General features: G+C 36.9%; 1 long non-coding RNA gene across 1 annotated transcript; it reads left to right on the top strand.

Moving 5' to 3' along the window:
* The first annotated feature begins 4,078 nt into the window (after positions 1-4,078).
* LOC141594402 (uncharacterized) lies at positions 4,079-6,996 on the top strand. Its single transcript, XR_012522176.1, has 3 exons — positions 4,079-4,281; positions 5,977-6,136; positions 6,349-6,996. It is a non-coding gene; the product is annotated as an uncharacterized LOC141594402 (long non-coding RNA).
* The last annotated feature ends 3,731 nt before the right edge of the window (positions 6,997-10,727 follow it).

Here is a 10,727-nt window from a genome sequence, read left to right as displayed (position 1 = left end):
AGTATAGAGTAATAAGACTAACACTTTCACTTCTATACGGCACAAATAAACGAGAAGGGGAAGTCCAGGATCTGAATATATCAATACTATTTAAGATCTCACAATAAACATCTACGACGTGAGAAGATATCCGATCGCCTTCAGCCACACTCTTCAACTGGCTCCTTGTCAAAGTCTGACATTGACTTTGGAAAAGAATCTCCGTTTCATCATATGCTTCGCCAAGTATGAAATCTAATACTTGTTTCTCAGCTTGATTCAAGTCTCTAATAATATTAAGATTTCTTTGCAAATAGGGCGATCGGAAAACTTTCGCTGGAACTACAACCCTCCTCTTACCACGAACTGGAACATCGTCTTCAATTGGTAATGGAGATAAAGGAAATGGGATTGCAGCAGTAGTTGGGGTTTTGCAAGGAACACTGACAATCGACTTTGCCAAATGACATGGCGATCGACGAATATAGACATTACTGACAGATCGTTTACTGACCGATCGTTTGACAGATGGTTTATCAAGTGTTGAAACAAGTGGAGTATCTGGTAGGACAATAACATTATGTTGATCACGAGTTGTGTTCCGTACCACAGTACTAGGAGGAGTAGGAGTAGCTGCTAGAACAATAATTGTAGGCTCAGTGACGTCCTTGACAGGAGGAACATCATCCAGAGCAGCGTGAGAGGATGTGTTCCCTACCAAAGGAGTGGGCTCAGTGAAAGGAGGGATGACATCCAGAAGGAATGATGACACAGCAACATATGTGTCAGGCTCAGGTTGAGAAGATGTTGCAGGTTCAGGTGGAGACAACAAATGGTCATCAGCTGCTAGGAGCCTAAAGGATGGGTATTCTGCATTTGGTGGTGGTGAATGATGTGGCGCTATTGGTTGAAAAGCTTCACCCATCGCATTCAATGCTGCCAACAAATCAGCCTGAGTCCACCCATACAAATTATCCACATTCTCCCCACCTTTCTCCACATTCTCATGAATATCGTCAACCACTTTCTCAACGATATTCTCATCCATAATGTCCGAGACCTTTTCCGCATTCTTCACATCCTCCACATTTTCAGCATCATCCTCCTGTTGAGATAACCTAAAACCTTCTGCTATGCCGTCTACAGCTGCAACTAGTTTCTTCACTGTTGTTGAAGGCAGTTTGGAGGGAGCTTGACTAGCAAGTGATTTGTAGTCCGCAAAAGCTTGAGCCATTGCCTTTGCGGAAAGCGCAAGTTTATGGACAAACTCACCAGTGCCTTCATTCCCAGTTAGAGGTAATTTTTCAGCTTCGGCTTCAGATGCTTTATCTTGAATTGTTGACTTGGAAGACTGGCCAAGCTCAATCTTTGGAGGAGGAGGACACAACTGTGGAATATGGTGGTTGATGACCATTGGAGGCTCAATAGAACCCCTGCCGAAAGTTTTCTTGTCTGAATTTTTGTCATTCACTTCCTCCTTAACTCTCTTGGATATAGCTTCTTTTGTCCAAGTTGAGAGTGTTGGGAACTACCGAGTAACAAGGCGTGATTTGAAGACACATCGGTCTAGATAAATGAAAACCAAGACCATAATAGGTCCACCAAACCAATTTTCTTTCAGCTTTTTGGTCTCCCACTCCTCATTTTGCCAAGTCTCAACTTGGGCAGCCAATTTGCGTTTGATGAAATTGCACCAGTTGAATTTGGAGATCATGTCAGTGTTTACCAAACTTTTAAGAAGTCTCAAACTTGCCTGATTCCCTACAACACCGCCTAAAAGAGCATTGAAGATATAAATGATGAAATTGCGCTTGAAATCATCTCCCCCATCTCTTTGTGTAGAGAGCTTGTGCATAATGTCTTTGACCTCAATGGAACTACCTTCGTATTGACTTTTGAACTGCTCCAAAACAGACAAATAAGAAGGGCACTTATCTCCAATTTTTGCTTCAACGACAATGTTTGGACCCATTGGCAATCCCAGGGATAGATGTATATCTTCCTCTAAAACAGGGAGTTTCCCGGAAAAACATCTGTTTGAAAAATCAAGAGAGAACCAAATCCCATTTGTTGTATAGCTTGAATCTGGTTATCTGATGGTGGATTATCCGCATTGTTGAGAAAGTTGTAAAGCCCAGCAGGAGAGATCCGAGTCCTCAACACAGGCAGTCTGTCTTTGTAAATTATTTTCTTTTTTGTAGCTGGCTCAGACAGGGGTTCAGTAGCTTCAGTAGGTGCTTCAGTAGAATCAGTAGCTGGTTCAACACGTCGCTTCATCATGGCTTTGCTTCCTACTGCTCAGTAAAGCCTATTATTCACAAAGCAAGGGAAATAAGTTCACAAAATAAATAAAACTTTAGTATATTTAGTTTGTTTATTATTTAAATTAATACAACAAAATTCATTAATAAGGAAATGCAAACTAAGGAAAGTATACAACAATTCAGTTATAAGTTTCAGAATGTTATGGTCAACATTCACAACATATGTTCCAAGGTTCACAAAATAAGTACCAAGGTTCACAAATTAAGTACCAGCATTCACAAAATAAGTTCCAGCAGTCACAAAATAAGTTAGAAGATTCACAAAATAAGTTCACAAAATAAGTTCCAGGATTCACAAAATAAGTTCTAGGATTCACATAATAAGTTCCAAGATTTACAAAATAAGTTCCATAATTCACAAAATAAGTTCACAAAATAAGTTCCAGGATTCACAAAATAAGTTCCAGGATTCACAAAATAAGTTCCAGGATTTAAAGTAGGGGTCGGGTGTCCTAAAACGGGACGGGAAAGGGTGTAGGGTTGGACTAGGCGGATCCGCTACCGCGGATCCGCCTAATCCAACCATAAACCCTTTCCCTTGCTACTTATTCGAGGGGCAGGAAGACCAAAAGACACCCTACAGGGGGGACGGATGAACCCTTTTTTTGGGGACGGGATTTAAAGTATGGGGCCGGGTGTCCTAAAACGGGACGGGAAAGGGTTTAGGGTTGGATTAGGCGGACCGCTACCGCGGATCCGCCTAATCTAACCCTAAACCCTTTCCCTTGTTCATTGCATGGAACAATATGTAAGAAAACAAATACAAAATTAAATGGAAAATCAGAAGTAAAGAACATTGCATTATACATAGAAAAGTGATCCATGCAAATATTTAAAACAAAGTACAAGATTACATGATAATTTATGTTATCCAAAATGTTAAACTAAGACGTACATAATTATATAGAAGGTTGACACTACTACGAAATTATACAAAATAACAAAAGGGCAAAGTTAAAACCTTAAAGTGCGAAGCCCTAGTTACACAGATAGTACATTACAAACAAGGGACAACTCTAGGCTATATATACATCATTAAAGGTAAGTCAAGAAAAGATATATTTCTACGAGTGACTAGTAAGTCAGCAGCAATGCCAATAGCTATATCTCGTTCTTCACTCGGCGTAACTAAAGCATGCAATGACTCATTAACTTGACTGCGTGCAACATCATCAAGAGCATTTAGATGAGTACTCTGAGATGGAATTTTTGCTTGGTGATAATGCAGTCACTACTACAAAACTCGTTATGGACATCGGAGTATCTGGTAAACCGATGTACATAACATGCACATCGGTTGTTTGCAAAAAACTGATGTGCATATAATTATATGTACATCGGTTGCGTTAAAAAACACATGTCCAATATTTCTGATTTTAAAGGATATGTGATATTTAATAAAACCCATGTATATATAAAAGTCATGGACATGGGACATTGCATTTAACCGATGTGCATCTAAAGTGAAAATTATAGGCGGCAAAAATATTTGCCTCACCGCCATCACTTATAATTTCGACTACATACATTCTTCCCCAAACACTACAAGAAACACGCGTTTTTGAGTCCGCGTTTTTTAGACCGACAGAAAAAATGGTCTCAAAATATAATTTGGAACTGAACCCAGTCTCAAAACTTTAAAATCGGTCTCACATTTGTGACCGCCCCTAAAACAGCAAAACAGACTCAAAAATGTAAAAGTAGTATCAAAGTTGAGACCAATTATAATTTTTGGGACTATAGTCGGTCTCAAACTAACCCGCTAGCGATATATGTTATGAGACCACCAACTTTGTTTTATTTATTTCATTATCCCTCACCTTCTCTCTTCGTTTCCCAAACCTGGCAATTACCACCCCCACCCACGCAACCATCTCACCCAACGCGCACGAGCACCGACGACTGCTACCCATGCGACCACCGGCGCCGATGACGGCGACTGCTACCCTACGCGAACAACCGATGTGAATCGAATTTGGTAAGAACCCTAATTTTCAACTTCAAATAGTTTATTTAATCATTTTACTAGCTGGACTTTCATTCATGGTTAGGGTTTATGAAATGTTTATGTTCATTGATTTGTTTAATTATTTTAATTTAGTTTCTGTTATTGAGTTGGCTTTGCAATTATGGTGGATTGAAAATGAATTATTTGTTGATAAGGTAATTTGGCTTTGCAATTATAGTCTAGCAGGCGAGTTACATCGTTAATTTGGGGTTTGTTGATGAACATGAATTATTTTTTGATAGGGTAATTGCTACACTAAAAAATACGGAGTACATCTTTAATTTAGGGTTTGTCGATTAGGTAATTTGGTTGAGTAATGGATATTTTCCCTAGTGTACATGGGGATAAATTGACCTTGTTGCTATAATTAAAACAACACAAACATCCAGCCAACCACCACGTTGACTCACTACACCACTCGCAGAGACTCGTTCACATCGGAGCTTTGCCCACCACCGGAGATTTGCCAACCACCCTCCCACCAACGGAGAGTCGTCCATCATTCACCCCCTCTTGTCGAATCGCCTAGATACACAAAGCACGCCCAGACCGCGCATTCCCAGACACTGGTCCAACGGTCTTCGTCGGACATCTGCTGCACCACTGACTTCTCCTCCCTGTAATTTCTCCTTGGATATTAGGTATTATTTTATTCAATTCTCCTTATTTCTCTTTTTAGGGTTTCTATTGCAATTGGATGCTATAGATCTAATATGCAATGTATGATATAATTAATTATCCTGATTATATGATTAGTTATCCTGATTATATGATCAACAATTTTGTGTTTAGGACGGCAATTGATAGCTCTTGTAACTGTTGAGTTGGTGTAGTTAGTATATGTCGTGGACATTTGCATTTGGTGCTAGCATTTTCCAATTGTAGAGCATTATATAAAATCCCGTCAGCCCTACAACCATCTTCCTGAACCACATGATGGTCACTCTCTTATATTATTTGTTTTGGAAGATTGCTTCAAATTAAGTCAGTAAGGACGCGTATATCCGTCACAAGCTTGTAATGTGTCAAACATCACCCACATGGGTAGATAAGACAAAAGTAAGAGTGCCCTAAGATATCACAAATGACTTGTCTTTATCTACCAAAGTGAGTTTTATTTGATCCGTCACAAATGAGAATTTGTGAAATTAAGGTCCTTATTGGGTAGGTCTGATGAATTGTGTCTCGGCTTACGATTTGATTCCTCATTTCCCATATCTACATATTTGTTTTTGACTGTCATAGTTTCTCATCAATTTTGATTAAAGTTACTTTTATTTGTGACGACACAATTAGCTGTCTCTCAATATAAAATGAAGGTGGAAGCGAACTGGTTATAAACAAATCTGAAGTAGAGTTCATTTCTATCTATTCCTATGCCTCGTGTGAATAGTCTTACTCGAATTGAAAGAAATCCCTCCATTATGCTGTTTGCAATATTTAGAACTTACAAATTCTTCAGGGAGAAATCATTTTAATCATTATTTATACAAACGATTCGGGTTTGTGATGACTTTTAGTTCCCAATTCCAATTTATTTGTACTATTATAATCGACTTGAAGCATCTATCCTTTTACATGAGTGAATTTTAATGTGCTTATTTTTTTATATTATCGGACTATTTAGATGGCTTTCTGGTTGAATTGGTTCTGTTTTGATGACAGGTGATGAGATTTGTGCACTATGCTTGTAGATTGGGGATCCAAGGTCCTTTTAGTTGGATTTTTCTTTCTCAACCTTGCATTAGACTATGAACTTCCTTAAAAGCTTGTTGAATAGTTTAATGCTGGTCCAAAACCCGTTTATGTTGGTTTCGGTAGCCTGGTAAGCCTATCTCACTAACTGCAAATGTTATGCATGTTATCAAGTACCAGACACCATCGTTGGAGTGTGGTAATGTGAAAGAATTTAGTATGTGTTTATTGACAATCAGATATATGAACCATTTAGCATCAACCCTTCCTAAGGTTCTTTGGCTGTTTTATTTATCTTACAAAGACTTGACATTTAATTACGGTTGTTTTGATAATGTTCAGTATAATCAAGAGCCTTAGAAAATGACTCGGATAGTTATGACTCGGATATTTGTTGACGCACTGGAAAGAACTGCACTAAGGGGCATCATTAACAAGGGCTAGGGTGGCTTGGGTTAAATTGTAAGGTTTTTCCCTTCTCTTTTCTCATTTGGCAGGACTGTAAACCTATCACTAATGTTGCTGTGAGGGCAGAAAGAGCTTTATCTATTTTTTTTATGTCACAGGTGGCTGAACCAAAGGAATCTATATACATATTGAAAAAATGTGCCCCGACCTTGTTGAGGATCCGCAGATTCAGGGGAGTGTATTGCTAGTAGTTGTGATACTTAAAATACAGTAATGTATGTGTCTCGTTAGTTATATAGGATCTTCTATGTTGATATTTTGTTTTCTTGTTAACTTTGTTGTGTTGAACCAGATTCTCTTCGTAATATGCCCAATGGGAGATGAGCAAATCTGAGGCTGCCAAGTAGTCTTGTCTCTTCGGCCTTTTTTTTTTAAAACAATTAGTCAGTTTACATATCGGTTTATATTTTTGTATAGGTTAGTCGTCTAAGTAAATTTGACACATTATGTAGATGAAATTTTTTTGTAATTGGCTTTGGATAACCGATTGATTGTATACAGATATTTTTTTGTTGATTATGGAATCATTTTGCATTGTCATCATGTGTACGACTAATATGGGCAACAGCGTAATATTTTTTTTTTATAAAAAATAATACTTATAGACATCGGATTTTTGCAAAAACCTGATGTCCATTGATCAAATAGACATCGGTTATCCTAAAAATCCGATGTCCATTGATCAAATAGACATCAGTTTTCCTAAAAATCCGATGTCCATTGATCAAATAGACATCAGTTTTCCTAAAAATCCGATGTGCAAATTTTAATGGACATCGGTTTAAAATCCGATATCCATTAATCTACAATGGACATGACCAAACTCTACATCGGTTGTGTATCCGATGTCCATATAGTGAAAAGTCCGATGTCCATCACAAGTTTTGTAGTAGTGAGTAAGAATTTGGCAATCATATCCTCCGTCATGAAACATTTGCATGTTTGAAAGACTATTCTAGGACCCCTACGAATAGTCCGAACACCATTCACATCATTTATGTCTAAAGAAAGCCAATATGCCATGCTGACCCCAGGTGCACTTTTGTGGATCAGAAATAGTTGAGCCCAATTTCGACATACGAGCGCCATATGTGCTTTATCTTTGTAATGATCAATTTTAGAGAAGATTTCTTGCATAAGATCTTGATTATTAAAAACAGAATGATATGCTTGATAGTGACGGTCAGGCACTATAACTTCCTTTAACGACGAAAAAGAGAAATCCATAGCTGTTTGTTTTTCAGTGACATAAAGTTCGCGAAATGACGCTTGATCTTCGTCAAGAAGATTAACAACACAACCATTGCACCAAGTTGTCATACTTGTCTATGAAACAAGTGAAATACAACTATTAGTTAAACAAAAAAAAATGTGAAAATACAAAACCCAAATTCCTAGTTAGTTGGACTAACAAGCTGGGAAAATAAACAAAGGTGAAGGAGGGTCACAAAATTAGATCTAGGAATCACAAAAGCAGGGAAAATAAAAAGGTTTAGATTCTCAGACCTTGTTTTGTGAATCTCAGACCTTGTTCAGTGAATCTAAGGGCTTGTATTGTGAAACTTGGTCATTATAAGTGGTTAAAATCATATATTTTGCTCTTTTCTTTATTTGGTGAATTCACAAACCTTGTTTTGTGAATCTCAGACCTTATTCAGTGAATCTAAGGGCTTGTTTTATGAAACTTGGTCATTATAAGTGGTTAAAGTCATCTATTTTGCTCTTTTCTTCTTAATTTGTTTCTCTGCTTCTTTGTAATCTCAGACCTTATTCAATGAACACTCAAGCAACAACACATTTAAGAAGACAAAGTAGCTAGTGTAATTTATGCAAACCTCTGAAAATGCAACACGCAGCCAAAGAATGACAAGCTAATCACAAAATACCGTACTCAAGCAGGCAAAAACTGGGAAAATAGAGGCAAAACTACTAAAATTAAAAATGAAGCAACAACAGCAGAAGTCAGATTAAGTTTGAAGATAATATAACAATAAGCTACTGGTTTCACAAATTTACCTCATAGATTCACAAAATAAGTTCTAGGTTTCAAAGAAGCAGGTAAACGAAATCTTAACAAACAGATGATAAACATTAAGTCCAAGTTTGAAGATAATATAACAATGGGGAGTGCTAGGGCGACACCGAGTGTTACTGAGTTCGGTAACACCCTAATAAAAAAAATAAAAAATAGAAAAATAATTTTCGTTTTTGCGCCAATTTCGTAGGGATAAAACCGTAATTTGAAAATTTATTATATTAATAACATAAAATATAAAAGATAATAATTAAAACTAAACTAAATCTAATATCTCCTATCTAATAGACAACAATAATCATAACAAACACATATCTTCATCTCTTCTTGATCATCGATAGTTGTATTCATGTCAAACTAAGCTAGGTATACATTTACCAATTATCAAAAAAAAAAAAAAAAAAAAAAAAAAATTGTACTGTCAAACCTGAAGCAAGACAATACGTTACGGAAATTTCCTCCACTGGATCGATAGTTGTTAAGGTACGTTCAAGTGTTGAATGAAAGATGAAATATAATTTTTTCATTGAATTTGTTGTGTATAATTGTACAAACGAAAGATGAAATTTCCTCGATCATATTTTTACTACTCTGTAGATTCAATTGATTGTTTAACATGCTTCTATTTTACTTTGGCTTATGAGATTGATTCCGTTAAACATAAACATCAAATTATTTTCGCTGATGCTCGACGGTATTAAACATAAACATTTTTTTTGGTGTAAGGTAAGGTATATTGATCTCAAAAAAATAGATACACAGTGTCAAAAATGTTACAACCAGATATTTTGCAAAAAACTGTATAAAGACAACATTTAAATAGTCAAATTTGCCAACCACCTACAGTCACTTGGCTTCATAGTGCTTACATTCATCCTCATTAATCTGGCTTTGATCTCCCTCCTAAGTTGTTGGATAATGACTTCAGGCCGAGTAACCACCTGATGCATCCGTGCATCATTTCTAGCTTTCCACAGTGCATACATCAGAGCAACATGACATGCTCCAATATAATTCCTCACCAGCTTTGATTTCCCCCTTCCATTTCTATACTAATCAACCAGGTCCTGGTCCTTTAATGGGAACTGCACATTAATCAGATCCTGCAAAATCTTCACACTTCCCACTAAAGACACAGTCACATAGCAAATGATCATGAGTTTCAGGTGCTGCCATACATAAATCACAGTTGCCATCAATCTGTAAACCCATAGCAATCAGTCTATCCTTTGTGAGCAGCCTGTGATGCATCCAAGCCCAAAAAATAAAAATGCTTAGGGACATTGAGTCTATTCCAGCAAACATACCTCCATGATACTTTGGGAGCAGTCTGCCTTAACCAATTGTATCCATCAGCAACAGTATACTCAGCATCAGAATTCAACCATCTATAGTTAGTGTATGCTTGTTTGAAAGTGGAGAAATGTGACTAATTTTCCTCCATGACCAACTACAGTCAGAGGGAGAAACATAAGCTGTGATGGAATTAAACATAAACATAAACATCAAATTATTAGAACGAGCATCAGCGATGGTATTAAACATAAACATCAAATTATTTTCGCTGATGCTCGAGAATAAACCCAGAGCCAAATCTCTGAGAATATACATCGCAGTAACATCCTCGGCTACCAGAGCCAAATCTCTTATTGCGGACACCCATTTGCGGATGAGAGGTTTCTTGTGTTGTCTCTCGTCTGCGTCTAATAAAAAGCATTACATCCATTCTATCTCAGTTTGTAGTTCTTCCACATTGTCTCTAAATTCCCACAAATATTGCATTTCTTGCACTGCCAATTTCCCTAGCCATTGACCTGCTGATTTAATCGCAAAGCTGGACATAAGTGTATTATTGATTTGATGTTATATGCAAGTGATGCTTTTATCTTTTTATATGTGACAAAACCAAAGAAACTGAACAAAATATTTTTTCTGAACAAATAACATTGTTATATTTTGATCAACTTTTGTTAAAATGAGTACATGAAAAGCCAAATTCGTGCTATAGAAAGAGAAGTTACTTCTTTTTCCATCTCATGTCCACTGAATTCGAAGTTTGCCTGCCAGCAGTAGTATAGCTTAGCCATTGGTGAAATGGAATACAAGTAACTGAAACATGGGAAACAATCTAACAAATAGGAATCAAGTGATTGAGAAACAGATAAAAGTAGGGAATTATATGTATATGTGTGAAGCAACATTTGATTTACTCTTTAAA

This window comes from Silene latifolia, chromosome 8 (genome assembly GCF_048544455.1).
Source record: "Silene latifolia isolate original U9 population chromosome 8, ASM4854445v1, whole genome shotgun sequence".
NCBI lineage: Eukaryota > Viridiplantae > Streptophyta > Magnoliopsida > Caryophyllales > Caryophyllaceae > Silene > Silene latifolia.
The sequence above is the reverse complement of the archived record's forward strand: the minus strand, read 5'-3'. Positions and strand labels throughout refer to the sequence as shown.